Genomic DNA, 9,228 nt, shown 5'->3' on the forward strand with positions numbered 1-9,228 from the left:
ACCTATTGCAATAAAACGGCAATTTCATACTTTAACCCCTAATATTATGTCTTCGAATGAAGCGACTAACAAAATAGTGATCGAACTTCACCTCAAGAAGTTCGTTTGATAATCTTTACTTTACCAAAAATTCGAGACAGCCATGTTTTAGCCATCAGCTTACTAAAAAAGAATTGAAGAAAATACAGAAAAAGAAACAATTTCTTATTCGGCGTATAAAATTTGTAAAATCTTGGTTGTATCTTGGTTGTGTTCACGCATGTGTACTCTGTTGATAGCACGCTGGGTTTTACGATTAGGATCATTTTGTCGTACGTGGCGTATAGTTCAATAAAGCAAGAGAGACGTGAGGTCGTTGGTCACACCTGAAGGTAAATGGTGATGGAAGATCCGTTGTTTGTTGCTGGGGACACCTTCCACTATTAATTCGTGCAGTTGGCGAAGAAATAATAACATTCGTGCTTTGCAATTACGTACCTGTTTTTCATTTTATATAATGAGTTCAAAAGTGTAAAAGACAAACTAAAACTGATTTTGAACGTTGCGTGGCGAATTCTCATAGAGCGGTTGCGCAGTTGCTTAGAGCCTCCGCACACGGCGTATTTTATACGCGCCGTAATCGCACGTAATCTGCGCGTATACACGTGTCATCTGCGCGTATACGCGCGGCAGATGCGCTGTAGTGAATCGATTCAAAAGCGCGCAAACATCGCGCTGCAAGCAAGAAGTTTATATAGAATTTCATGTAGTTTTCTTATACATAATATCATGTGACGGGACGAACAAGTCGTGTGCCTGATGGTAAGCTACACGCCTGTCCATAACAGTTGCAGTGCCACTCAGAGCTTTAAATCGCAGAGATCTGAGTGGGAACTGCCTTTGCACCCGTCACCTTGTGACATAAGTTGACAAGTCCCATGTGCCAATTTCACCAGCACTCGTACCCTTCAAAACCGGAACACAGTAATGCTGACATTACTGCTTGGCGGCAGAAATAGGTAAGGTGGCAGTACTTCCCTGGAAGAACTCCTTCACAAGGAGCTTCATTTAAAAAATTTACTGAAATTAACAAACAGAACTAAAATTAAAACTATCTCTGATCAAAATGCGCAACATGTACGCATAAAATATGCCAAGTGCATAGTTTCTCACTTAACACAGAGAGCCCTTATTGCTGAAGCGTGCTCATTTGTAAAGCATTGACCATCGATTCCCTGTTTTATTAAGGCAACTTTCCCAACTATATTTAGATCATATTAGATGACGGTGATTATTCCGTGACGTCAGCCAATTTGAACTGTCAAACTGACGTGACGTGATAATCATGGATTATCTCCATGTAAACACCACGTAGTGCTGATGCGACATACATAAAATACATGATAAATAGTCAATTTGGTGTATTGTTCCGAGTACCTAAACAAATAATGGTAAATAAATTTATGTTCAATGGTTCTGAAAACAGTATTTTGTATACATTACCGTGATCGTAGGAAAACAATTTCACGGTTCGTTATCTGTTGATATGTGTTTGAAATATCGTCATTTCCACAGCACCTGCGATTAGATCACGCATATCATGCAAATATTGATTGAAAATAAAATTAACAGGAATAGTGTGGCGAATGTATGTAATACTAGTTTCTTAAAAACACAGTATACAAACTAGTATGTATACTATTGGTACGTGTATATAAAAGGTGCCACTTAATTTGGGCCCTAATCTAAATGGTTCAGCGCACGCGTCCACAAAGAAAACATTAGAGACCCTTCAGATAATGGATCACTTAAACTGAGAGGTTGCAAAAAAGCGAGTTGACGTAGTTCAAGCCTGTTACATAACTTACTTATCTACGTATAATCTTAATGGGCAATTTAAAGTTGAATCACTGAGGCAAGGTTATAAAGATTGATTCGAAAAATATGAGTTTGGTGACTATCTATCATTAGGAATCGTAAATGGGCATATAATAAACTGAAAATACGTATACTCGTATTAAGAAAGTTTTCATTTTTATATGCTATGAAATAGTTGCGAAAAAAACTATATCTAGACAGTCAATGTATTTGAATTTTTAAATGACATGTATTTAAATGATCCTTTTAAATTTGCAGAAGCAGCAGGCACAAAAATCTTTTTTAATGATTGATTATTTTTCACTGAGACATAAAATAAATTAAATTAACTTTGATAGTTTTCTGTCGGGCCTCCAAACTAAGACAAATGAGCATTAAAAATAATGTTTAGATACTTGGTTTTCAGTATCAATAAATGTTGATTATATTTGTATACCAATATTAAATATAATAATTAATAAATATAATATAATTTGATCTGAAAACATGTTCGGAAACACAAGCAAATTGGCTTCTGACACTAGCCGGGCGTTGCTACGACACGCTAGCTCCGCTCGCTCGGCTCGTGCTGCTTTTGAATATACTAACTTAACGTAACCTTTTTTTTGGCGGGGGGAATCTTTATAGATACCCCTGAGCCCAGGGAGACTCAGACTATATATATATATATATATACCTTTGAGTATCAAAATTAATATTATCCCTTTTTAAATTACTTGAAGTAATGTTAACTATAGAGAATATTATAATAATAATAATAATAACAACGCACACACTCAACATAGCCCCGCACTAGGGAAACCCTGTATCGCGGGTGCCATGGACACACACATAGACAACCACAAATTACACCCAAACTCACGAGAGAAATAAATGTAGGTCATACAAATATTTCTCCGGGCCCGGGAATCGAACCTGGGACCTCTGCGTGGCAGTCCGGCGTGGTAACCGTTCGGCCACGGAGGCAGTTACGTTATTATTATTACGTTATTATTATTATGTTTTACTACCATTATACTCATATATTTTTGTGACATTACTTCACTAATTTTTATAATTATTAATACAAAGATCGAACACAAAGAGAAATTTCTTCGATCTGACTGGAATCGAATTTGAGTCTGTTTTGCCAATCTAGGGCAACCACTCTACCAATTGAGTTACAGATGAGTCAGCAGACCTTACGAATTCATCTAGGTGCGTTTGTTATAGATCTGTGTCGTTGGTTTTAACCACTTATTTGATGTAGCGCCATCGCTACACCGGTGAGAAATTTATCAAAGTTTTTTTTCACTCAAGCAGGTACCTTTATTTGACTAAATTAAAATTTTTATGGCTTACATTTATTTCTCTCGTGTGTTTGGATGCCACTTGTAGTTCTCTATGTGTGTGTTCGTGGCACCCGTGACACAGGGATCCCCTAGTGCGGGGCTATGAGTGTGTATGCGTTATTAAAATAAATATGCTGTAATAGTGACGCTACGATACGTTTTAGGTTTTTCATCGGTACTGTTTTTCGATTGATCCAAACTGGTCTCAATCGGAGGGCTGAATTAAACTCCTGTGACTGCGCCTTTAATTGAAGTATTTTAATATACAATCACATAAAAAACGTTACTTTCATAATAGCTTAATTTTCACATGCTCACCACTACGTAATATTTATAAATTACAAACTCAGAAATATCTACAGTAATCGGCCCGAGCGTAACCGTCTAAGGGACAAGTTAAAAAGAGAAATTTTTTATAGAACATGCAGCTCCTGTAAAAGCTTTTAAAAACTAAAAATAAAAAAAGAAGGCGTTAAATGTAAGCGCGTTTTGCCACAGTCTATGAAAGTTTAATGGGAACAGTAAAACATTTTTGTTATAGGATTTATGTAAATATCATCACGTACATAAATATGATGTTATTTTTACATTAAATAAACTTAAAGAAACATGAAGTAATTCTTTTTTTAAAATACGAAGAACATGAATGATGTGCTACAAAGCCCAAGAGCAAAACGGTTTTGACGCTTTAGGACTTTGACTTTATTAAGACACGAGCCTTTGGCGTCAAATTTAAAAAAATAATAGGATATTCCAATCAATGCCCACCCTTACAGCTTTGCAGAAGTCAATTAAAGCAATTAAAACTATGAATAATTTATGTACGATAATTCAAAACGCGGCTTTGGATAATTTTTTCTTCCTTTATATCTTTTACTATTTCATTTTCTATGTTAGGTACGTTTAGTGTATTATTTCCTTTATTGAACAATACGTAAATATTTGTTATTTAAATATATTTTTTTCATTACCTGTACTTTGCGATAAAGTATAGTAATAAATTACTTACACTAAACATTTTTTATATATTTGTGAAATAGCATTAAACTAGGATTGCTGGAAAAGCAAACATTATCTAGCTTGTTAAGGGTAGCGTACACGCGGCACTTTAAAAAAGCGGCACTTAATTTTTCCCTCATTAATGACCGACAACTGTTAACAGCATTTAGCTGGTCAAAGGTGAAAGAAATTTAGTTAACGGCGTTATTTCATTTTTATGCCTTGCTCTATTGTATCCCAATAGATCAGTCTCGGTGGTTTTTAGACATTTTCGAGATTGAGTTTTTCCTGTCTCGGAAATATCGATCATTATGTATTTTTTTATTCTGATTACACGAACATGATAACACGCTAGAGTGGAGCTTAATATAATATGTGACGATTGAAGAATGATAGTAATAAAATTTATATTATAAAAACTATATTAAACGCTGATTGTTTTTTTACGTATTCACTATAAAAATGAAAAAATAAATGACTTGCATGAAAATAATTTTATAATTTGAGTTAATTAAGGATTTAATTAAAATATCGTAGTTTGACCCCCCAAAAAACCAAGCCTACAAGTATAGAAATCTACTTTTGAAGTCACAGAAATGTCTGTGTTTGAAGTAGTCTCAAAACTCTCGTTTTTCCCGGAATTTTCGAGACCGAACCGACCCTCGATATTTTTCCAGAAACGTGGAAATGCAGCGAGATGAAAGCTCTAATGTAAGACGCAAGCAAAGCACAACTCGGCCCTTTATATTCTACTGTTGAATAAATGGGATATAACAAAAAGGTGCCACTATATTTCAGCTAGTATGGTATTTATGATTACGAACAACACCTGCGAAAAATAAATCCGCACACGTGTAAGAAAATTTGTGTTTCGCGACTTTAGTAATGATTTTTTTAGGTTCTTTTTTTGCATAAGTACAATCATCAAGTGAAATATGGCGAGGCCTTTTTGCTAATTACCTTGCAAACATCATTCCAAACAAGGACAAACTGCCGTATTTACCGCTGCGGACGGCGGTAGTTGCAGTAAACCGCCTATATCCAATAGAGCTGATTGGAAGAAAGCAGAGAATGGTTGTCCTGGTTTCTTTGGACACCTAATTAGTAGTTAAAAATAAAAGAAACAACATAATAAGATTAAAATAGGGCGAAATACTATGGAGTGTCGAGGTTGTACCCCGAAGTTTTCAGCAGACCCAATAAGATGCCGAGATTCCTGGAGCAGCTAGGGTGACATGAATAGGACGCACTACACGCAAAATAAGCGCCTAGACGTCGAGTTGTGGATACCAAACGTTAACCGTTACACCAAAATTCATATCAATGTAAATTTTGCTTTGAATTGCCCACATAAAATAATTGTTAAAATTAGATTTAACGTGAATAGTGGTGCGAATTATGCAAGTAGCCGTTAAATGGCCCAGCTGCGGGTGGTGTTGGCAACAGAGTGACAGCGGAAAGCGACTACTACTCCATGTAGACTATCCCTTGGTTTATTTATTTATTAAACGACGAGGAGGATCTCAACTTCGACTGTTTTATTTTGTGAGTATGTTACGCAATTGCTCCAACATTTGTGAACTGATTTCGATGATTCTTTTTTGTTTGAAAGTGGGTACCTCAGTAGTGGTATTATTAAAATTTGGAGAAAATATTCCACCTGTAAGAGTAAATTAGGAGATGAATCCGATTTATTGGATTTCACGTACTTTCCATTAACCGATTTCAAGAAAACTTGGCACATAAATTGAAAATAAAATGTTACCATAACACTCCACCACGGTCATTAGAAGTGATAGTGTAAATGTCAGATAGACGAGAGGAATTCCTCAACAGTGCACAGCAAGTACCTTGTGTCTGGAATCATTGGTTTGTTTTGATGAGGACTTCCATATGTATTTTAGTTATCGGATAAGCAAACTTTTGAGGTCGGGTTATTTTTTACAAAAAAGGTATAATTATTTAATATGGCTCAAATACAATACGTTACATATTAAAAAAAAAACATTTAAGAGTACTATGCATGCTAAATGTACTATTACTATAGTACTAATGAAAAGTACGCAGGGCATTATACATGTCTGTCTAAAGGTAGCTGGACTATTTTAATTTAAATTTGCACTGAATAATCTGATTTCCCTCATCTGATTACTAGGCATCCGAGATATACGTTATATTTATCGAACCTTATCAATGCGTGATACAAATAATAGTAAAAGCAGTGAAATCAGGCAAAACAAAAACATTGAGTTGTTGATGATGATTATCATCGGTTGATGATGACTATATTTTTGGCCCCGTGAATTGGTGAAAATGAACTCGAGGCGTCTCGTTAACATGTGTTTAAGCTATTTTACCCTATGTTAGAAAACGTGGACCCGTTAATAATAAATTTTATCTTTATGAATATTCATGAATTCTTGCCGTAATGATGTCGTTATATTGTTGTATGACATTGTAATGAGAAAATGAAAATTGTGAAGTGTGGTTTGTACATTATTATTTGTGTCTTTATTAGAATGGTATAATCCAATTTATCTTATTAGTACGCGCGAACATGCGTGTGCGTGTGTTTGTGTCTGGTGAGCTTACGTGCCTGCGTGCGGTAGCGTATGTGAGCGTGTGTCTGTGTGCATGTTTGTATGTAGAATACACTTGCTATTTATACGCGTACGTGCTTTGTGTAAGTTCATTTATTAGCTGTGTTAGTCGATTGTGCACACGGAACTTTAGACACGCAGCGCGTGGACCACGTCGACATATTAATCAAAACAATGAACCACAGCTGTAAATATGAGTGTGCGATGCGTGGCGATCGATTGACTCTTTTTTGTTGGATTTTCTCTTGCCTAGGTTGGACAACATCATGGCCATCTTGATTTTAAAGGTTGTCGCTCCAAAGGGGAGGTGGTACAGCAAAAACACCGTTCCCTCAATTTAAAGAAGTTTAATAGTATAACTGAGAAGACGAAGATTATCTTAAGCTTAGATCAGATTCTTATGACACAGCACTCCATTCTTTTGGAAGAAATTTGAATGACCCACTTCAATGTGGATTTTGATTTCTGGAGCGTGGTCTCCACTGTATGAAAGTTCCCAAATAATTGAACTTATTGACCTTTTCCAGTAAGGTAAATGTATCAATCTTTGACACTGTCCCAAAGTATGACACTTCTGCATTTTTTGAAAAAATAAGAAAATAGATATTGATAGAACTACAAACCGTGTTAAATGGAGATACCAGTAATGGCATATATGAATTCCGTTTAGAAGCTTTCATCGATTCACTCAATATTTTTTCAATGTAGCGACTGTTTTTGCGAACGGATGATCCAAGTTGAAAGTGCGTTGGTGTTCTTACAAAAGTCGACTTTGAGTAGTTCGAGTGCATTTATTAGTCGGAATTTTACTAATGTCAACTATTGGTTACAGGTATTGTGCAATGAGAAAATCCCAACAAGGATGTTACATTATTCGGAAGATGATGTATTGAAGGCGACTGATGAAGTGTCTAAAGGGATTCCTATAGCTGCACAATGAAAATATTTTTAATGTTACTTCAAACTATATATGTTATTAATTATCTATAAGTGTATTAAAAGTGTTAGATAACTGTACAAACAATTTGTGTTATGTATTTATTGATGTATATCGTTTATATTTTATTTTAGACGCCTGTCAAACACACTGGAGCAAAGTTTCAACGTTTAGTAGTGGTTGACACGTATGTCAAGCACTCGTATAAATGAATATATTTTAAGCCTTTATTTCGAACATTTGGTAACGACGGAGAACGATGGTTTGGATGACTCTGTTAGTGGCAAGTTTCTAAGGATAATTTGAGTAGTGTGTGATATGGGTGTCGAATACTGTTTTAGTATGGGGACCCAATCCTTGACAGTCGTATGTTGAGGTGTCAAACACTAGGACGTATAACTAATGTCAACTATTGGTTACAGGTATTGTGCAATGAGAAAATCCCAACAAGGACATTGTTACATTATTTGGAAGATGATGTATTGAAGGCGACTGATGAAGTGTCTAAAGGGATTCCTATAGCTGCACAATGAAAATATTTTTAATGCTACTTCAAACTATATATGTTATGATCGTATGGCATTTAAATTTCATTTTTCTATAAGTATCTTGCAAAGATTTATTATTAATTTTAATAAAAACATCTCGAATGATTTTGTTTTTTGTTCTTTTATTAATTTATTGTTATAAAGTAATCAATCCAATCAAATAACTATGAAATCTTACCTACATACCGCCCTGTCACTCTGATCTTACTTTCCCATGGTCAACTATTGTGACATCAGAATTTTTGTCCGTCATACACTGGTATATTTTTAGAGGTTGCGGAAATATGGAATGTTTTAATTTAAAATTTTATAGTTTCTAGAAGATAAATGACAAACCGTTTAATATGTTAACATACCTAGGTAGTCAGTATGGCTTTAATTACTTTTTTGGCAAAATACGTGGTCTTCCGTTTAAAAGCGTCCCAGTGATTGCACCTTATTTTTGACCCAACAAATAGGTTTAAATTATCTCGTGGCTTCTTCAAAATCAACAACTTGTTTAAATGATTACAATAAATTCACATATAAAGCAAAAAATTTCTCATCCATGTCTGCAGTAAAATTATTAAAATCCTTTAAAATTATTAAAATATTGAATAAGTACCTAATAAAAATACCATACCTTACGTGACAGCTCTCGAAAATGTTCCGTACGCAAATAATTTATCACAGTCGTGTCAACTAGGCTTTTACCAAAAAACACCTTTTCAAAAAAGTTGCTGGAATCAATTTACACGTCCTTGTACGAGTATGTGATTGATGGCTTCAAATGTGGTAACACATTTACATGCACGCGATATTTAGGTAGATGTTTTATAAATTAAAAAAAACACATAAAATCGATAGCAGTGGCAAAAAATCCGTAAAACGATTCTCCCCGGGTTGCATAAATAAATGTAGGCCCTAGCCAAATTCGCTGTGTATGTGAATGTCAACAAACAAAAATATATGATTTT

The 9,228-nt window shown here is 34.9% G+C and overlaps 1 long non-coding RNA gene across 2 annotated transcripts in view; it reads left to right on the forward strand.

Moving 5' to 3' along the window:
- LOC113228554 overlaps window positions 1–8,367 on the forward strand; it is a 22,907-nt gene extending 14,540 nt beyond the window's left edge. Inside the window, exons 1-3 of one of the 2 annotated variants that reach the window (XR_003310318.1) lie at window positions 5,175–5,732; window positions 7,620–8,000; window positions 8,147–8,367. This is a non-coding gene — a long non-coding RNA (uncharacterized LOC113228554). Of the gene's footprint in view, window positions 1–5,174; window positions 5,733–7,619; window positions 8,001–8,146 lie in introns of those variants that run through there. The other variant, XR_003310317.1, reaches the window with a different exon arrangement.
- The last annotated feature ends 861 nt before the right edge of the window (window positions 8,368–9,228 follow it).

The sequence above is a fragment of the Hyposmocoma kahamanoa genome, unplaced genomic scaffold, assembly GCF_003589595.1.
Source record: "Hyposmocoma kahamanoa isolate Upper Pololo Valley unplaced genomic scaffold, ASM358959v1 232, whole genome shotgun sequence".
NCBI lineage: Eukaryota > Metazoa > Arthropoda > Insecta > Lepidoptera > Cosmopterigidae > Hyposmocoma > Hyposmocoma kahamanoa.